At 39.1% G+C, this 21,683-nt stretch overlaps 2 non-coding genes across 2 annotated transcripts; one reads left to right on the plus strand and one right to left on the minus strand.

Annotated features, from left to right (window-relative positions):
* Positions 1–10,918: 10,918 nt before the first annotated feature.
* On the plus strand, positions 10,919–11,022 carry LOC130952382 (small nucleolar RNA R71). Its single transcript, XR_009074563.1, has one exon. It is a non-coding gene; the product is annotated as a small nucleolar RNA R71 (small nucleolar RNA).
* A 10,087-nt stretch (positions 11,023–21,109) lies between these two features.
* On the minus strand, positions 21,110–21,217 carry LOC130952246 (small nucleolar RNA R71). The gene has a single exon (XR_009074426.1). It is a non-coding gene; the product is annotated as a small nucleolar RNA R71 (small nucleolar RNA).
* Positions 21,218–21,683: the final 466 nt, after the last annotated feature.

Below are 21,683 nucleotides of genomic sequence, written 5' to 3' on the forward strand. Positions count from 1 at the left end.
TGCAGCAGTAAGGGAAATAGAATTGAACTCAATTATGCAGTAAAAAAAATCAAAGAGATCTTGAAGGGAGATTGAGACAGAAATTCCTCAATTCTTCACACTCAAGACTCAAACAAGACCCAGTAAAGAAAACAAAAGATCAGAGGTAGAAGAAATGAATTCTCTCCTCCAATTGCAGAAAACAGAAAAATGGAAAGTGAGCTCTCAAGTTGACTAAGGATCAAAATTAAAATGAAAGTAAGCTCTCTCCCTAAAAAAAACTCTCCTTTTCTAATCCTAACTAACACCTATTTATACACTTTCTATTTTGGATCTAAGAATTTTGAGTGGACTTTTTGATTTTGTGAAGAAATGAATTAAGTTGCATTTTTGAGTGAAATTCAGCCCATCTTGCTCCCAGGAGGCTGCCCTGCTCTTGTGGAGGGCAGAGCAGGGAAGTTGTGTGAGGAAGCATGTTGCGTGCCAAGTGTGGGAGAGGCATTCAGGATGCTGCCCTGCCCTTGTGGAGGGCAGGGCAATGTTGACATGGTGCGGCCTTGCCTCCCTGCCCGTGCGTCAATGTGCGCGCGCCCAAGCTCCTGGCCGTGCCAAAATGCTACGCCATGCACCAAGAAATGCTGCCCTGCCCTCCACAAGGGCAGGGCAGCGCAGGCTTTCCTTGTTCTTGGGTGAGGTCCCAAGTTCGAAACTTGCTGGATGACTTTTGTTGCCTTTTTTTCTTGGTTTTCTTGGTACCAAAGTAGCGCCTAGTTCTTTGCTTCCTCAAGGTGCTATGTTCGGTCCTTGGAGGTTGAAAACAAACCAACTTTTGCTTGTTTTCCTTGTATTTGAGCGCTACTTCTTTCCTTCTTGTTCTTGGGTTCGAAACCCATGGGTGGCACTTGGAGACAATTTCCTTTGATTTATTTTGGTGAGAGCCCGATATTGCTCTTGAGGAGGGCAGGGCAGAATTTTTCCTTCCCTTGTTTCTTGGCCTAGAATTGTTTTCCGTTGGAGGGCAGTGTGCTCTTAAGGAGGGCAATGTGGCTTCCTTCCTTCCATGCGCTACACTATTTTCTTCCTTGGGCCACGCTTTCTTGCTTCACTCTTTTCTTCTTTTTCTTCACCTTCAAATAATCAAAACAACCAATCAAAGTATCACTAAATTCACAAGGTTTATAAATCAATTAATATTCAATTAAATTTAGCTTAAACCTCATGATTTAGCATCAATTAAGTGGTGGTTGATTGATTCAAATAAAACATGAAATTCCACTCTAAATTGCTTACTTATGGTGCAAGAAAGTGCATAAAAACTAATGAAACAAGTGAAATTAGCATGAGAAATGGGTATATGATGACTTGTCATCACAACACCAAACTTAAATCTTGCTTGTCCCCAAGCAAGCATCAAAATTAAGAGGAAATAAAATGAAAAAAAAGAAAAGCATACATATCCTTATTAGGCATATAGTAGAACTTGGTTCATGGAGTTTTTATGCAGACAATGATAACTCAGTTATTGGTTGCTGTGACATAATATACACTTTTCCTCAAAGGCTTACTAAGCTTGCTGTTATAAGGTTTACTCTTTACTTGCTCCCTTGCTAACTTTTCTTTTCTTATTTTTCTTAACAAGCTTATTATTCTTTGAAGGCTTGGTGTCAAATGTTGCAGTAGCCTTTGGCTTTATTTTTACTCAAGATCTCTCCACCACAGACACATGGCTCACTATTTCCTCCTAGGATCATTGATGCCCAGCATCTCTTTGGATAACTAAATGTTCTGTATCTAGGTTGCTCTTTATTGTGGACTTTTAATTGGCCATCCCAAATCAGTTGATCTAAGTGGCCAGGTTTTGAAATACCCCTTAGAATTTACTTATCCAAGCATATCTTAGTACAAGAACACCACAGGCATGTGTCCTAGGGTCCAAGCTATTGGTGCCCAGCCTTTATTCTTTGTTTTTCTTGCCACATTAGCTTTTTCTTTTTCCTTTTCTTTCTGTTTTATTTTGTTCTCAAGGGATTTTTTTTCTTTACTGATAGGAACCTTTATGACAGCAGCTAGCTCACACTTCAATGAAAATGACATCATGCAGTAGTTATTTCATGAGTTATGCATTTAATCAAACACATATACCACCATTAACTTCCATTCCAACTTATGCAACATTGGATATTTACTTTCTAATTCAAACATTTCTCTTTTATTCAAGCATAAGGGAAACAAAACAAAATTCAAAGCTAAGTGATGGATGACAAGCATTATACAGATCAGCATACTTAACAAACAATTCCACTTGCAACTAAATAAACACTTTAGCAAGATATATAAGGGTTCCCAGATTCAAAACAATTTACAGCAGCAAGGATTAAGTTTAGATACAACCTTTGAAGTTGCAGCCCTTTGATTCTTCCTTCTGTTGTGTTTTCTTTGAGTTAAGATGCACAATATCTTCAATGGTTGACTAATGTCCTGCATAATTCTCAAAGGTTGCTTGCTTCACAAGCCTTTGTGCAATTGGTTAGTCTAAAAATGATTATGGCTTTTTGAACTTACTTTGGTGCGTGAACACCAAACTTAGTTTCTTGCCACTCTTTTTCATGCATCAACTTAACCATATGTGAAACCTTGTGTCCTTGCTAAAGGTTATGGAATTAAAACTAGAAAGCAGTTAAATAGTTGGATAATTTGTTTGATTGCTTGAAGCTAGCATTATGCAGGAGGTGAGAATGTTCTTTTAAATGAGATTTTGGTGGAACACCAAACTTAGAATCTTTCATTCTCCCTTAAATTGTTTTGGTGTGCAACACCAAACTTAGCTCCTTGCAATGCATACCAATTATTCAACATTTTTATTGAAAGAGCTATGAAAAGAAAACTACCTCAGGTTGGGTTGCCTCCCAACAAGCGCTTCTTTATTGTCACTAGCTTGACATCCTTCATTCTGTTGATCATGGAAATTGAAGATCACAGTGCCTTAGCTTGTCTTTCTTTACCGTGAACTTCCTTCCAGTTTCCTCTTTAATAACTTCTATGAATTCTCGTGGAAGGATCTTAGTCACAATATAGTGATCAGACAGCTGTGGAGACACCTTTATGGTTTGAATGTTTAGCAGTACTTTATCCCCTAGTGAAAATTTCTTAGTAGAGATTTTCTTATCTTTTTTAATTCTATCCTCTGTCTCTCCTTGTAGGACTTCATTATTGTGTTTTTCTTGGCTGGCACTTTCTTTGTCCAAGGTTTTCTTACTTTCCTCTATGATCCTTTTCCATTCTTCCCTTTTTGCAGTATTTTCGTTGTTATTTGATTTGTTCTCAGTGATGTTGAAAGAGATTTCCTCCTTCTTGGTTGTTTTTGAAAAATGCTGAGCCAATAGCAGTATGTGTTCTTCAAGCTTCTTATATGCATCCATATGGTTTTTGGTGTCATGGACTTGAACTTCCATGAGTTTCTTTATCATCGTTTCCAAGTCCAAGATTCTCTGAAAAAGTTGTGAATGTATGAGATGAACTGGTTGATGTGGGAAAACTTGTGAAGGAATTACATAGGTATTGTGTGAATAAGATGTGGGTGTTGCAAAGGTGTTATGGTGATTTTATGAGTTGTTATGAGGCTGGAAGTGCATGTTTTGTGAGTATTGGTTTTGATTGGCATTATTGGATGAGTGACGTTGATTGTTTGTGGTCATGAATTTGCCCTGGTTGAAACTTCTTTGTTCTTGATGTTGATACTCCCCCATTCTCAGATAAGAATGGGGCCTCCATGGTGGAAATTGTGCATTCACTGCAGCAGAATGCATGCATTCCACTTTTCCAGCTCTCAGCTCCATGTGTTGTTGGGTTTGCTGGGGCATTTGTTTGCTCAGGTTCATGAATGCATTCACTCCTTCAAGATTCATCACTTCTTTTTCTGAAATTGTATTCTGTGGTTTCTCAAATGAGTGTTGGTTGTTGACTCCTTTGTCATTGAAATTTGCAGTTCCTTGGGCAATTGTTGTCGCTTTGAGTAGGCCATCTGAGAAGTAGTCCACTGCTTTTCTTATTTCTGGGGTTAATCCCTCATAGAAAGCTCGGAAACCCACTTTGTCAGTTGCTTTCTTGTATCTTTCCCATGCCTTGAAGAGTGGTTCTTCTTCTCCTTGTGTGAATGGATGTACCTCCTCTTTCAGCTTGATGATCTGTTGGGATGGGGAGAATTTGGCCAGAAATTTGGTAACCAAATCGTCCCAACTAGTGATACTTCCTTGGGGAAAGGTTTCGAGCCATTGTGCAGCTTCACCCCTTAGTGAGAAGGGGAATAACAAGATCTTATAGGTGTCATGATCTATACCATCGGGTTTGATAGCACCACAGGTCTTCAGAAAAGTGGATATGTGCTGTTTAGGATCCTCCAATGGATTTCTGCCATAGGAACAATTGTTCTTGATTAGTGTAATGAGTGGTGGCTTCATGTCATGATATTCTTCTTTCGCAGAGACTTCTTCTCCTATAGTATTCTTTCCTCTGACTTCTCTTCTCAACCTTCTGATAGTCTGTTTGTTTTGACCTTCAGAATGTGGAACTTTTCTTCTTTCCTGTGACATGAAAACAACCACAAGGATCAAACAGCAACACTCTTGAAAATTGAGTGCAGTTAGTTGAGATAAAATCTCAAACAGTTAGTGAGTTGATAGAGGCAAATCTTCAAACATTTAGTGGGTTAATAAAAAATTAAAGAAACAGAAAAGAAAAAAGTGCTTGATCTAGACCTCCACTTCACTTAATCATTGTCAATCTATTTCAATCCCCAGCAATGGCGCCAAAAACTTGATGTGTGGAAAACGATCCAACACAAAACTCACCGGCAAGTGTACCGGGTCGTATCAAGTAATAAAACTCACGGGAGTAAGGTCGATCCCACAGGGATTGAAGGATTGAGCAATTTTAGTTTAGTGGTTGATTTAGTCAAGCGAATCAAGTATTGGTTGAGTGATTTTGTATCCAACAGTAAGTAAATAGCAGGAAATGTAAAGGGAGAGGAATGAATTGCAGAAATTAAAGAGACTTGAAAGTAAAGGTACTGAATCTTAAAGAACAAGAAATTAAATGACTGAAACTTAAAGTGCAAGAAATGTAAATTGCGGTAACTTAGAGTGCAAGAAATATAAATTGCTTGAATGGAAAGGGGATTTGAGGACTGGGATTTCAGAATTTAAGCAAGGGAAATTAAATTGCAACAATTAACCAAGCAAGAGATGAATTGAAATTGACTAGATCTTTAAACAGAAGGTGAAAATGTAACTACAGCAGTGGTTCAGCAGAAGAACCAAAAAGAAGATTAGATCTCAGGACTCCAGAGACTAGATAGCAGAGTCTAGATCTCAATTGCCTTCCTAGATCCAAGTTCACAAAGCAATTAAAGAAAAATTAAAGATTGCAGCAGTACGGGAAATGGAATTAAACTCAATTATGCAGTAAAAAAAATCAAAGAGATCTTGAAGGGAGATTGAGACAGAAATTCCTCAATTCTTTACACTCAAGACTCAAACAAGACCCAGTAAAGAAAACAAAAGATCAGAGGTAGAAGAAATGAATTCTCTCCTCCAATTGCAGAAAACAGAAAAATGGAAAGTGAGCTCTCAAGTTGACTAAGGATCAAAATTAAAATGAAAGTAAGCTCTCTCCCTCAAAAAAAAACTCTCCTTTTCTAATCCTAACTAACACCTATTTATACACTTTCTATTTTGGATCTAAGAATTTTGAGTGGACTTTTTGATTTTGTGAAGAAATGAATTAAGTTGCATTTTTGAGTGAAATTCAGCCCATCTTGCTCCCAGGAGGCTGCCCTGCTCTTGTGGAGGGCAGAGCAGGGAAGTTGTGTGAGGAAGCATGTTGCGTGCCAAGTGTGGCAGAGGCATTCAGGATGCTGCCCTGCCCTTGTGGAGGGCAGGGCAATGTTGACATGGTGCGGCCTTGCCTCCCAGCCCGTGCGTCAATGTGCGTGCGCCCAAGCTCCTGGCCGTGCCAAAATGCTGCGCCATGCACCAAGAAATGCTGCCCTGTGGTGCGCGAAATTGTGATCACTACAACTTCGCACAACTAACCAGCAAGTGCACTGGGTCGTCCAAGTAATACCTTACGCGAGTAAGGGTCGATCCCACGGAGATTGGTGGTATGAAGCAAGCTATGGTCATCTTGTAAATCTCAGTCAGGCAGACTCAAATGTATAATGGTGATGAACGCATAAAACATAAAGATAAAGATAGAGATACTTATGTATATCATTGGTGTAAGAGCTTCAGACAAGTGTATGAAGATGCCTTCCCTTCCGTCTCTCTGCTTTCCTACTGCCTTCATCCAATCCTTCTTACTCCTTTCCATGGCAAGCTCGTGTAGGGTCTCACTGTTGTCAGCAGCTACCTCCCATCCGCGCAGTGAAAGCTAATGCAAAGCACTCTGTCACAGTGCCGCCAATCACCGGTTTGGTTCCCTCCCCTACCGGAATAGAATCACTCTTTTGCGTCTGTCACTAACGCCCAGTAGGTTACAGGTTTGAAGCACGTCACAGTCATTCAGTCATTGAATCCTACTCAGAATACCACAGACAAGGTTTAGACCTTCCGGATTCTCTTGAATGCTGCCATCAGGTCCTGCCTATACCACGAAGATTCCGAAGAATCCAAGAGATATTCACCAAGCCTCAGATGCTTGTAGAACAAGAATGGTTGTCAGTCACCTTGTTCATGGGTGAGAATGGTGATGGGCGTCAATCATCACCTTCATCATGTTGAAGAACAAGTGATATCTTGGATAAAGAACAAGTGGAATTTGAATGGAAGAACAATAGTAATTGCATTAATACTCGAGGTACAGCAGAGCTCCACACCCTTAATCTATGGTGTGTAGAAACTCCACCGTTGAAAATACATAAGCATAAGGTCTAGGCATGGCCGAATGGCCAGCCTCCCAAAGGTGATCAGAGGATCAAAAACAATCCAAAGATAGATACCAAGATCAAAATACAATAGTAAAAGGTCCTACTTATAGAAAACTAGTAGCCTAGGGTGTACAAAGATGAGTAAATGACATAAAAATCCACTTCTGGGCCCACTTGGTGTGTGCTTGGGCTGAGCAATGAAGTAATTTTCGTGTAGAGACTCTTCCTGGCGTTTAACTCCAGCTTTTATGCCAGTTTGGGCGTTTAACTCCAACTTTTATTCCTGTTCCGGCGTTTAACGCTGGAATTCCTGAGGCCGGATTGCTTCGCGGGTTTGGGCCATCAAATCTTGGACAAAGTATGGACTATTATATATTGCTGGAAAGCCCTGGATGTCTACTTTCCAACGCCGTTGAGAGCGCGCCAATTGGGCTTCTGTAGCTCCAGAAAATCCACTTCGAGTGCAGGGAGGTCAGAATCCAACAGCATCTGCAGTCCTTTTTAGTCTCTGGATCAGATTTTTGCTCAGAACCTTCAATTTCAGCCAGAAAATACCTGAAATCACAGAAAAACACACAAACTCATAGTAAAGTCCAGAAAAGTGAATTTTAACTAAAAACTAATAAAAATATAATAAAAACTAAACTAAAACTACTAAAAACATACTAAAAACAATGCCAAAAAGCATACAAATTATCCGCTCATCACAACACCAAACTTAAATTGTTGCTTGTCCCCAAGCAACTGAAAATCAAATAAGATAAAAAGAAGAGAATATACTATAAACTCCAAATTATCAATGAAACTAAGCTCCAAATTAGATGAGCGGGACTAGTAGCTTTTTGCCTCCGAACAGTTTTGGCATCTCACTTTATCCTTTGAAATTCAGAATGATTGGCTTCTTTAGGAACTCCGAATCCAGATAGTGTTATTGATTCTCCTAGTTAAGTATGATGATTCTTGAACACAGCTACTTATTGAGTCTTGGCCGTGGCCCAAAGCACTCTGTCTTCCAGTATTACCACCGGATACATACATGCCACAGACACATAATTGGGTGAACCTTTTCAGATTGTGACTCAGCTTTGCTAAAGTCCCCAATTAGAGGTGTCCAAGGTTCTTAAGCACACTCTTTTTGCCTTGGATCACAACTTTATTTCTTTCTTTTTCTTTTCTTTTTCTTTCTCCCTTTTTTTTTTCGTTTTTCTGCTTCTCTTCTCTCTCTTTTTTTTTTTTTTTTTTTTTTGTATTCACTGCTTTTTCTTGCTTCAAGAATCATTTTTATGATTTTTCAGATCCTCAGTAACATGTCTCCTTTTTCATCATTCTTTCAAGAGCCAACAATTTTAACATTCATGAACCACAAATTCAAAAGACATATGCACTGTTTAAGCATACATTCGGAAAACAACAAGTATTGTCACCACATCAAACTAATTAAGCTAGTTTTAAAGATGAATTTGAAATCCTGTACTTCTTGTTCTTTTGTGATAAAAACAGTTTTCATTTAAGAAAGGTGATGGATTCATATTCATGGCTTTAAGGCATAGACACTAAGACACTAATGATCATAAGACATAAACATGGATAAACATAAAGCACTAAAATTCGAAAAACAGAAGAATAAAGAACAAGGAGATTAAAGAACGGGTCCACCTTAGTGATGGCGGCTCTTTCTTCTTCTTGAAGATCCTATGGAGTGCTTGAGCTCCTCAATGTCTCTTCCTTGTCTTTGTTGCTCCTCTTTCATGATCCTTTGATCTTCTCCAATTTCATGGAGGAGGATGGCATGTTCTTGGTGCTCCACCCTTAGTTGTCCCATGTTGGAACTTAATTCTTCTAGGGAGGTGTTCAGTTGCTCCCAGTAGTCTTGTGGAGGAAAGTGCATCCCTTGAGGTATCTCAGGGATTTCTTGATGAGAGGGGTCTCTTTGTTTGCTCCATCTTCTTCTTAGTGATGGGCTTGAGGTCATGCCTTCTCAGTTGAACCGGCTTTGGATGCCATAAATGGTTATGGAAAAACAAAAAGCAATGCTTTTACCACACCAAACTTAAAAGGTTTGCTCGTCCTCGAGCAAAAGAAGAGGGAAGTGAGTAGAAGAAGAAGAAATGGAGGAGAGGGAGATGGCTTTGTGTTCGGCCATGTATGGGGAGAAGTGGTGGTTTATGAAGGATGGATGTGAGTGGTGAAGAGAAAGAGATGTTGAGGTGATTGATGAATGGGTGAAGAAGAAGAGAGAGTGGTGGGGTTGTTTGGGGATCCTGTGGGGTCCACAGATCCTTAGGTGTCAAGGAAAAGTCATCCCTGCACCAAATAGCATCAAAATCCACGTTTTGAGCCATTTCTGGCGTTAAACGCCGGGCTGGTGCCCATTCCTGGCGTTTAACGCCAGGTTGGTGCCCTTTACTGGCGTTTAACGCCAGTCTGGTGCCCCTTTCTGGCGTTAAACGCCCAGAATGGCACCAGACTGGGCGTTAAACGCCCATCTGCTAGCCTGACTGGCGTTTAAACGCCAGCAGGTTCTTCCTCCAGGGTGTGCTGTTTTTCTTCCTGTTTTTCATTCTGTTTTTGCTTTTTCAATGGATTTTGTGACTTCTTATGATCATCAACCTACAAAAAACATAAAATAACAAAAGAAAATAGTCAAAATATAACATTGGGCTGCCTCCCAACAAGCGCTTCTTTAATGTCATTAGCTTGACAGATGGCTCTCATGGAGCCTCATAGATACTCAGAGCAATGTTGGAACCTCCCAACACCAAACTTAGAGTTTGAATGTGGGGGTTCAACACCAAACTTAGAGTTTGGTTGTGGCCTCCCAACACCAAACTTAGAGTTTGACTGTGGGGGCTCTGTTTGTCTCTGATTTGAGAGAAGCTCTTCAAGCTTCCTCTCCATGGTGACAGAGGGATATCCTTGAGCCTTAAACACCAAGGATTCTTCATTCACTTGAATGATTAGTTCACCTCCATCAACATCAATCACAGCCTTTGCTGTGGCTAGGAAGGGTCTGCCAAGGATGATGGATTCATCCATGCACTTCCCAGTCTCTAGGACTATGAAATCAGTAGGGATGTAGTGGTCTTCAATCTTAACCAAAACATTCTCTACAAGTCCAATGGAATCTCTATGGTCTCATTTTGAGCTTCAGATTCCCATGGTTCCTCTTTGAGGAACTCAGAGGAGATTGGTACACGCCCACTGAGGTCTTCCTCAGTGGCGTCCTCCTCCTCTCTTTCCTCTCCATATTCGGCCATGTTTATGGCTTTGCACTCTCCTTTTGGATTTTCTTCTGTATTACTTGGGAGAGTACTAGGAGGGAGTTCAGTAATTTTCTTGCTCAGCTGTCCCACTTGTCCCTCCAAATTTCTGATGGAGGACCTTGTTTCATTCATGAAACTTTGAGTGGTCTTTATTAGATCAGAGACCATTGTTGCTAAGTCAGAAGTATTCTGCTTAGAACTCTCTGTCTGTTGCTGAGAAGATGATGGAAAAGGCTTAGTATTGTTAAACCTGTTTCTTCCACCATTATTATTGAAACCTTGTTGAGGTCTCTCTTGATTCTTCCAGGAGAGATTTGGGTGATTTCTCCATGAAGAATTATAGGTGTTACCATAGGGTTCTCCTAGGTAATTTACCTCTTCCATTGAGGGGTTCTCAGGATCATAAGCTTCTTCCTCAGATGAAGCATCCTTAGTACTGTTTGGTGCATTTTGCATTCCAGACAGACTTTGAGAAATCAAATTGACTTGTTGAGTCAATATTTTATTCTGAGCTAAAATGGCATTCAGAGTGTCAATCTCAAGAACTCCTTTCTTCTGACTAGTCCCATTGTTCACAGGATTTCTTTCAGAAGTGTACATGAATTGGTTATTTGCAACCATTTCAATCAATTCTTGAGCTTCTGCAGGCGTCTTCTTCAGGTGAAGAGATCCTCCTGCAGAGCTATCCAAGGACATCTTGGATAGTTCAGAGAGACCATCATAGAAAATACCTATGATGCTCCATTCAGAAAGCATGTCAGATGGACATTTTCTGATTAATTGTTTGTATCTTTCCCAAGCTTCATAGAGGGATTCCCCATCCTTCTGTCTGAAGGTTTGGACTTCCACTCTAAGCTTACTCCATCTTTGTGGTGGAAAGAACTTTGCCAAGAAGGCATTGACTAGCTTTTCCCAAGAGTCCAGGCTTTCTTTAGGTTGGGAGTCCAACCATATTCTAGCCCTGTCTCTTACAGCAAAAGGGAATAGCATCAGTCTATAGACCTCAGGGTTAACCCCATTAGTCTTGACTGTGTCACAGATTTGCAAGAACTCAGCTAAAAACTGATGAGGATCTTCCATTGGAAGTCCATGGAACTTGCAATTCTGTTGCATTAGAGAAACTAATTGAGGCTTTAGCTCAAAGTTGTTTGCTCCAATGGCAGGGATAGAGATGCTTCTCCCATAGAAATCAGGAGTAGGTGCAGTAAAGTCACCCAGCACCTTCCTTGCATTGTTTGCATTGTTGTTGTTTTCGGCTGCCATGTGTTCTTCTTCTTTGAAGAATTTGGTCAGCTTCAAGAATGCCTTTGTCTTTGTTCCTGCTCATATGAAAGAGAAGAAAACAAGAAAATATGGAATCCTCCATGTCACAGTATAGAGATTCCTTGAGGTGTCAGAGGAAGAAAAATGGAAGACAGAAGTAGAAAATTCGAACTTATCAAAGAAGATGGAGTTCGAATTTTGCATTAAGGAATAGAGTTAGTCCAAAAGTAGAAGGATGTGAGAAGGAGGGAAGTAAATTTCGAAAATTAAGTGAAAGATTTTGAAAACATTTTTGAAAAACACTAATTGATTTTCGAAAATAAAAGTGGAAAAGAAATCAAGTGATTTTTGAAAAAGATTTTGAAATTAGAAATCAAAAAGATTTGATTGAAAACTATTTTGAAAAAGATGTGGTTAAGAAGATATGATTGGTTTTAAAAACATGTGATTGAAAAGATATGATTTGAAAACAATTTTCAAAGATATGATTTGAAAACAATTTTAAAAGATATGATTTGAAAACTATTTGAAAAGATATGATTTTAAAAATTAATGACTTGCCTAACAAGAAAAGATATGATTCAAACATAAAACCTTCCTTAGCAGAAAAGGCAAAAAATGTTCAATCAAATCATTAATTGTTAGTAAGTATCTTTGAAAAAGGAAAGAAATTAATTTTGAAAACATTTGATTGAAAAGATATGATTTGAAAAAGATTTGATTTTGAAAAACTTTGAAAACTTGAAAAAAAATTGATTTTGAAAACAAAATCTTCCCCCTTTGCCATCCTGGCGTTAAACGCCCAGAATGTGCACATTCTGGCGTTTAACGCCCAAACCTATACCTTTTTGGGCGTTAAACGCCCAACCAGGCACCCTGGCTGGCGTTTAAACGCCAGTCTGTCTTCTTCACTGGGCATTTTTGAATGCTCAGCATTTTCTGTGTGATTCCTCTGCAGTATGTTCTGAATCTTCAATTCCTTGTATCATTGACTTGAAAAGACACAAATTAAAAATATTTTTGGATTTTTAATAATTAAAATGCAACAAGAATCAAATAACAATGCATGCAAGACACCAAACTTAGCAGTTTGTATACTATTGACACTAACTACATGAGAATGCATATGAGAAACAACAAAACACTCAAGTCAATAGAATTCAAAGATCAAAACAAGAAAATCATCAAGAACAACTTGAAGATTAATTAAGACACATGCATGAATTCGAAAAATGCAAGAAGAATAGAAACATGCAATTGACACCAAACTTAAAATGAGACACTAGACTTAAAACAAGAAATATTTTTGGTTTTTATGATTTTGTAAATTTTTTTTGTGCTTTTTCGAAAATTAAGTGAAAAGGAAAATAAAGGTATCAAAATTCTTAATGAGAATTCCAGGAATCATGCAATGTTAGTCTAAAGCTTTAGTCTAAAGGAATTAGACATGGCCGGCTAAGCTTCAGCAGGACATTGCATTCAAGAGCTAAATTGATGAGGATCAATCAGCTTTGGTGATGATAAGAACATCACCTTGAAACACTAGAATTCATTCTTAAGAACTCTGAAGAAAATAAATGCCTAATCTAAGCAACAAGATGAACCGTCAGTTGTCCATACACAAGAACAATCCCCGGCAACGGCGCCAAAAACTTGGTGCGCGAAATTGTGATCACTACAACTTCGCACAACTAACCAGCAAGTGCACTGGGTCGTCCAAGTAATACCTTACGCGAGTAAGGGTCGATCCCACGGAGATTGGTGGTATGAAGCAAGCTATGGTCATCTTGTAAATCTCAGTCAGGCAGACTCAAATGTATAATGGTGATGAACGCATAAAACATAAAGATAAAGATAGAGATACTTATGTATATCATTGGTGTAAGAGCTTCAGACAAGTGTATGAAGATGCCTTCCCTTCCGTCTCTCTGCTTTCCTACTGCCTTCATCCAATCCTTCTTACTCCTTTCCATGGCAAGCTCGTGTAGGGTCTCACTGTTGTCAGCAGCTACCTCCCATCCGCGCAGTGAAAGCTAATGCAAAGCACTCTGTCACAGTGCCGCCAATCACCGGTTTGGTTCCCTCCCCTACCGGAATAGAATCACTCTTTTGCGTCTGTCACTAACGCCCAGTAGGTTACAGGTTTGAAGCACGTCACAGTCATTCAGTCATTGAATCCTACTCAGAATACCACAGACAAGGTTTAGACCTTCCGGATTCTCTTGAATGCTGCCATCAGGTCCTGCCTATACCACGAAGATTCCGAAGAATCCAAGAGATATTCACCAAGCCTCAGATGCTTGTAGAACAAGAATGGTTGTCAGTCACCTTGTTCATGGGTGAGAATGGTGATGGGCGTCAATCATCACCTTCATCATGTTGAAGAACAAGTGATATCTTGGATAAAGAACAAGTGGAATTTGAATGGAAGAACAATAGTAATTGCATTAATACTCGAGGTACAGCAGAGCTCCACACCCTTAATCTATGGTGTGTAGAAACTCCACCGTTGAAAATACATAAGCATAAGGTCTAGGCATGGCCGAATGGCCAGCCTCCCAAAGGTGATCAGAGGATCAAAAACAATCCAAAGATAGATACCAAGATCAAAATACAATAGTAAAAGGTCCTACTTATAGAAAACTAGTAGCCTAGGGTGTACAAAGATGAGTAAATGACATAAAAATCCACTTCTGGGCCCACTTGGTGTGTGCTTGGGCTGAGCAATGAAGTAATTTTCGTGTAGAGACTCTTCCTGGCGTTTAACTCCAGCTTTTATGCCAGTTTGGGCGTTTAACTCCAACTTTTATTCCTGTTCCGGCGTTTAACGCTGGAATTCCTGAGGCCGGATTGCTTCGCGGGTTTGGGCCATCAAATCTTGGACAAAGTATGGACTATTATATATTGCTGGAAAGCCCTGGATGTCTACTTTCCAACGCCGTTGAGAGCGCGCCAATTGGGCTTCTGTAGCTCCAGAAAATCCACTTCGAGTGCAGGGAGGTCAGAATCCAACAGCATCTGCAGTCCTTTTTAGTCTCTGGATCAGATTTTTGCTCAGAACCTTCAATTTCAGCCAGAAAATACCTGAAATCACAGAAAAACACACAAACTCATAGTAAAGTCCAGAAAAGTGAATTTTAACTAAAAACTAATAAAAATATAATAAAAACTAAACTAAAACTACTAAAAACATACTAAAAACAATGCCAAAAAGCATACAAATTATCCGCTCATCACCCTGCCCTCCACAAGGGCAGGGCAGCACAGGCTTTCCTTGTTCTTGGGTGAGGTCCCAAGTTCGAAACTTGCTGGATGACTTTTGTTGCCTTTTTTTCTTGGTTTTCTTGGTACCAAAGTAGCGCCTAGTTCTTTGCTTCCTCAAGGTGCTATGTTCGATCCTTGGAGGTTGAAAACAAACTAATTTTTGCTTGTTTTCCTTGTATTTGAGCGCTACTTCTTTCCTTCTTGTTCTTGGGTTCGAAACCCATGGGTGGCACTTGGAGACAATTTCCTTTGATTTATTTTGGTGAGAGCACGATATTGCTCTTGAGGAGGGCAGGGCAGAATTTTTCCTTCCCTTGTTTCTTGGCCTAGAATTGTGCTCCGTTGGAGGGCAGTGTGCTCTTGAGGAGGGCAATATGGCTTCCTTCCTTTCATGCGCTACACTCTTTTCTTCCTTGGGCCATGCTTTCTTGCTTCACTCTTTTCTTCTTTTTCTTCACCTTCAAATAATCAAAACAACCAATCAAAGTATCACTAAATTCACAAGGTTTATAAATCAATTAATATTCAATTAAATTTAGCTTAAACCTCATGATTTAGCATCAATTAAGTGGTGGTTGATTGATTCAAATAAAACATGAAATTCCACTCTAAATTGCTCACTTATGGTGCAAGAAAGTGCATAAAAACTAATGAAACAAGTGAAATTAGCTTGAGAAATGGGTATATGATGACTTGTCATCAAGATTTACAAGATGACCATAGCTTGCTTCAAGCCGACAATCTCCGTGGGATCGACCCTTACACACGTAAGGTATTACTTGGACGACCTAGTGCACTTGCTGGTTAGCTGCACAAAGTTGTGTATCACGATTTCGTGTACCACACACTAAGCAAGGTAGCGCTATGTTACCTTACGTAATCGAGCGCTCCACTGGAGCTGGCACCCTGATCCAATTTCAATGAAAATACCATTTTGGATCCACTTCTTCACCAATTTGAAAAGCCCACTCCAAGTCTTGAAAATCAAAAATAGAAAGTGTATAAATAGGAGTTAATTTGATTTTTAGAGGACCTTTTACTTTACTTTTAGCTGACCTTTTAGCTCATTTTTAGTTTTCACTTTGAATTTTCATTGGTCTTTGATTTTGGGATTTTGGGAATTGGATCTAGATTTCTGTTTTCATTTTCTTTTCTTCTGCAACTTCTGCTATCTGTTCTTGGAATTTGAATTGAGCTTGAAGAGCTTCATTGATTCTAAATCTGAGAATCATCTTTCACCCTTCATCTCAATTATTCTAAGGATTGGATCTAAGTTTCATTTGCTGTTTTCTCTTTTTATTTCTTTTGCAATTACTTTCTGCTTGATCAAGAGAGCAATTAAGATCTAGATCTACTTTCTAATCTCATTTCTCTTCTTTGATCTTAAAAATTTCATAATTGAATCAAGTCTTCTTACTGTTTGTTTCTTCAAGCAACTTTCTTTTCTGTTTTGCTACTGAATTGAGTCCATTCATCTAATAGCTTTCTGATTCGCTTCAATTTACATTTTCTTGTTGAATTCTGAATCCCAGCACCAAAATCACTTTTACTCTTCAAGCAATTTATATTTCTCAGCAATTTAGCTTCAGTAATTTAGATTTCTTGCACTTTAAGCTTCAGCTATTTATATTTCTTGCAATCCAAGTTTTAGTCATTTACATTTCTTGCAAGTTAAGTTTCAGCTCTTTTACTTTCTTGTTCTTTAAGTTATTTGCAATTTACCTATTCTGCACTTGTTTTTCTGCTACATTTACCTTCTGCACCTTTATTTACTTGCAATTCAGCTTCTGTTAATCAAAATTCACTCAAATCATCAACTATTTGCTTAACTAAATTCATCACCTAACTAAAATTGCTCAATCCATCAATCCCTGTGGGATCGAACTCACTCTTGTGAGTAATTAATACTTGATGCAACCCGGTACACTTGTTGGTGAGTTTTGTGTGGAATCGTTTTTCCCTCATCAAGTTTTTGGCGCCGTTGCCAGGGATTGATCTAGATTGACAATGATTACGTAAGGTGGTGGTCTAGATTAAGTACTTTTTCTTTGTTTTTCTTAATTTTTGATGAGCACACTAATTATTTGAGATTTTATATCTACTAACTCTCATTGCACTCAAGCTACAGCGTGCTTTGTGTGTTTCTTGTTGTTTTGGTTGTATGACAGAAGCAAGGAGAGATGTCTCCACCTCTAGTGACATTGATGAGAGAACTCTTCGAAGAATAAGAAGAGAAGCCAGAGGAAAGGAAATTATTGGTGGAGAGGAATCAGAGGAAGAGAACCAGAAAATGGAAGAAAATGCTCCTAATCCACCAGAGGGAGTGGCTAACAATAATGGCCAGCCTCAAAGAAGGGTTCTAGCCTCCTACACTTTTCCTAATCCAAGGCACTGTGGGAGTAGCATCCTTACCCCCAATGTCAATGCAAACAATTTTGAATTGAAGCCTCAACTCATCACTCTCGTGCAGAACAATTGTTCCTATGGAGGAGTGATGAGCGGATAATTTGTACACTTTTTGGCATTGTTTTTAGTATGTTTTTAATAGTTTTAGTTGAGTTCTTAGTATATTTTTATTAGTTTTTAGTTAAAATTCACTTTTCTGGACTTTACTATGAGTTTGTGTGTTTTTCTGTGATTTCAGGTATTTTCTGGCTGAAATTGAGGGACCTGAGCAAAAATCTGATTCAGAGACTGAAAAGGACTGCAGATGCTGTTGGATTCTGACCTCCCTGCACTCGAAGTAAATTTTCTGGAGCTACAGAAGCCCAATTGGCGCGCTCTCAACGGTGTTGGAAAGTAGACATCCTGGGCTTTCCAGCAATATATGATAGTCCATACTTTGCCTAAGATTTGATGGCCCAAACCGGCGTTCAAAGTCACCTACAGAAATTCCAGCGTTAAACGCCGGAACTGGCACCTAAATGGGAGTTAAACGCCCAAACTGGCATAAAAGGTGGCGTTTAACTCCAAGACAAGTCTCTACACGAAAATGCTTCATTGCTCAGCCCAAGCACACACCAAGTGGGCCCGGAAGTGGATTTTTATGTCATTTACTCATCTCTGTACACCCTAGGCTACTAGTTTTCTATAAGTAGGACCTTTTACTATTGTATTAGAGAGCTTGATAGAGCTTGATAGAGCTTGATAGAGCTTGATAGAGAGTCTTTTTATCATGTTTTGATGATTGAACTCACTTTGGGAGGCTGGCCATTCGGCCATGCCTAGACCTTGTTCTTATGTATTTTCAACGGTGGAGTTTCTACACACCATAGATTAAGGTGTGGAGCTCTGCTGTACCTCGAGTATTAATGCAATTACTATTGTTCTTCTATTCAATTCCGCTTGTTCTTTGTCCAAGATATCACTTGTTCTTCAACTTGATGAATATGATGATCCGTGACACTCATCATCATTCTCACTTATGAACGAGGTGACTGACAACCATTCTTGTTCTACAAGCATAAGAGGCTTAGTGAATATCTCTTGGATTTCTGATTACATGATGCATGGTTGATCGCCTGACAACCGAGTGCTCGCCTGACAAACGAGCCAGCCATTCCGTGGGATCAGAGTCTTCGTGGTATAGGCGAGAACTGATGGCGGCATTCAAGAGAATCCGGAAGGTCTAACCTTGTCTGTGGTATTCTGAGTAGGATTCAATGATTGAATGACTGTGACGTGCTTCAAACTCCTGAGGGCGGGGCGTTAGTGACAGACGCAAAAGAATCACTGGATTCTATTCCGGCCTGATTGAGAACCGACAGATGAATTCCGCTATGACTGTGACAGGGCATATGCAATCGCTTTCAATGAGAGGATGGGAGGTAGCCATTGACAACGGTGAAACCCTACATGAGCTTGCCATGGAAAGGAGTAAGAAGGATTGGATGAAGACAGTAAGAAAGCAGAGAGACGGAAGGGAAAGCATCTTCATACGCTTATCTGAAGCTCTCACCAATGATATACATAAGTATCTCTATCTTTATCTTTTATGTTATTTTCGTTCATCATCATATCCATTTGAGTCTGCTTGACTAAGATTTACAAGATGACCATAGCTTGCTTCATACCACCAATCTCCGTGGGATCGACCCTTACTCGCGTAAGGTTTATTACTTGGACGACCCAGTGCACTTGCTGGTTAGTTGTGCGAAGTTGTGTTTATGCCATGGTATTGAGCACCAAGTCTTTGGAGCCATTACCGGGGATTGTTTATGTTTTGAAAAGTATTGATCACAATTTCGTGCACCAAGTTTTTGGCGCCGTTGCCGGGGATTGTTCTTGTGTATGGACAACTGACGGTTCATCTTGTTGCTTAGATTAGGCATTTATTTTTTTTTCGAAATTCTTGAAGATGAATTCTAGAGTTTCATGATGATTTGTTGAAATCTGGCTGGCTGAGAAGCCATGTCTAATCTCATTGGACCGAGGTTTCAACTTATCATCACAGAAGCTTGTTGATTTTTTATCAATCTTGCTTTTGGAGCAGTGATCTGCTAAGGCTTGGCTGGCCTTTGGCCATGTCTAGTGTTTTGGACCGAAGCTTTCTTTGAAAGCTTGGCTGGCTTTGAAGCCATGTCTAATTCCTGGACCGGAGTCTTAGACTAGCATTGCACTGATTCCTGGAATTCTCATTAAGAATTTTGATGTTTTCACTTAATTTTCGAAAAACACAAAAAAAATTAGAAAATCATAAAAACCAAAAATATTTCTTGTTTGAGTCTAGTGTCTCATCTTAAGTTTGGTGTCAATTGCATGCATTCATTCATGTGTCTTAAGGATCTTCAAGTAATTCTTGATGATTTCTTACTCTGATCTTTGAATTCTTTTGACTTGAGTGTTTATGTGTCTCATATAGTGTCAGTAGTATACAAACTGCTAAGTTTGGTGTCTTGCATGCATTGTTATTTGATTCTTGTTGCATTTTGATTATTAAAAATCCAAAAATATTTTTAATTTGAGTCTTTTCAAGTCAATAACACAAAGAATTGAAGATTCAGAACATACTGCAGAGGAATTACACAGAAAAAGCTGAGCATTCGAAAATGCCCAGTGAAGAAGACAGACTGGCATTTAAACGCCAGCCAGGGTACCTGGTTGGGCGTTTAACGCCCAAAAAGGGTGCATTTTGGGCGTTAAACGCCAGAATGGATACCATTCTGGGCGTTTAACGCCAGGATGGTGCTAGGGGGAAGATTTTGTTTTCAAATCAATTTTTTTTCAAGATTTCAAAGTTTTTCAAAATCAAATCTTTTTCAAATCATATCTTTTCAATCAAATGTTTTCAAAATCAATTTCTTTCCTTTTTCAAAAATACTTACTAACAATTAATGATTTGATTGAACATCTCAAATTTGTTACCTTTTCTGTTGAGAAAGGTTTAATGTTTGAATCATATCTTTTTCTTGTTAGGCAAGTCATTAATTTTAAAATCATATCTTTTAAAATTATTTTCAAATCATATCTTCTCAATCACATCTTTTTAAAACCATAACTTTTCAATCATATCTTTTTAACCACATCTTTTTCAAAATAGTTTTCAATCAAATCTTCTTAACTTCTAATTTAAAAATCTTTTTCAAAAATCACTTGATTCTTTTTCCACATTGAGTTTTCGAAAATCATCAATCAATTTTTCAAAATAATTTTAAAAACTTTTTAATTGATTTTCGAAAATTCTCTTCCCCTCTTCCCACATCCTTCTATTTATGGAGTACCACTCCTTCTCAATGCACAATTCGAACCTTATCTAATTAAAGTTCGAATTCTTCTTCTCCTTCTTCTTTCTATTTCTCTTTTCCTCTGACACCTCAAGGAATCTCTATACTGTGACATAGAGGATTCCACATTTTCTTGTTCTCTTCTCTTTCATATGAGCAGGAGCAGAGACAAAGGCATTCTGGTTGAAGCTGACCCTGAACCCGAAAGGACCTTGAAGAGAAAGCTAAGAGAAGCCAAAGCACAACTCTCTTTAGAGGACCTGACCGAATTCTTCAAAGAAGAAGAAGACATGGCAGCCGAAAACAACAATAATGCAAACAATGCAAGGAAGGTGCTGGGTGACTTTACTGCACCTACTCCTGATTTTTATGGGAGAAGCATCTCTATCCTTGCCATTGGAGCAAACAACTTTGAGCTTAAGCCTCAATTAGTTTCTTTAATGCAACAGAATTGCAAGTTCCATGGACTTCCAATGGAAGATCCTCATCAGTTCTTAGCTGAATTCTTGCAAATCTGTGACACAGTCAAGACTAATGGGGTAGACCCTGAGGTCTATAGACTGATGCTATTCCCTTTTGCTGTAAGAGACAGAGCTAGAATATGGTTGGACTCTCAACCTAAAGAAAGCCTGGACTCTTGGGAAAAGCTAGTCAATGCCTTCTTGACAAAGTTCTTTCCACCACAAAGATGGAGTAAGCTTAGAGTGGAAGTCCAAACCTTCAGACAGAAGGATGGAGAGTCCCTCTATGAAGCTTGGGAAAGATACAAACAATTAATCAGAAAATGTCCTTCTGACATGCTTTCTGAATGGAGCATCATAGGTATTTTCTATGATGGTCTCTCTGAACTATCCAAAATGTCTTTGGATAGCTCTGCTGGAGGATCTCTTCATCTGAAGAAGACGCCTACAGAGGCTCAAGAGCTCATTGAAATGGTTGCAAATAACCAATTCATGTACACTTCTGAAAGGAATCCTGTGAACAATGGGACTAGTCAGAAGAAAGGAGTTCTTGAGATTGACACTCTGAACGCCATATTGGCTCAGAACAAGATATTGACTCAACAAGTCAATTTGATTTCTCAAAGTCTGTCTGGAATGCAAAATGCACCAGTCAGTACTAAGGATGCTTCATCTGAGGAAGAAGCTTATGATCCTGAGAACCCTTCAATGGAAGAGGTGAATTACCTAGGAGAACCCTATGGTAACACCTATAATTCTTCATGGAAAAATCACCCAAATCTCTCATGGAAGAATCAAGAGAGACCTC

This window comes from Arachis stenosperma, chromosome 9, assembly GCF_014773155.1.
Source record: "Arachis stenosperma cultivar V10309 chromosome 9, arast.V10309.gnm1.PFL2, whole genome shotgun sequence".
Lineage (NCBI taxonomy): Eukaryota > Viridiplantae > Streptophyta > Magnoliopsida > Fabales > Fabaceae > Arachis > Arachis stenosperma.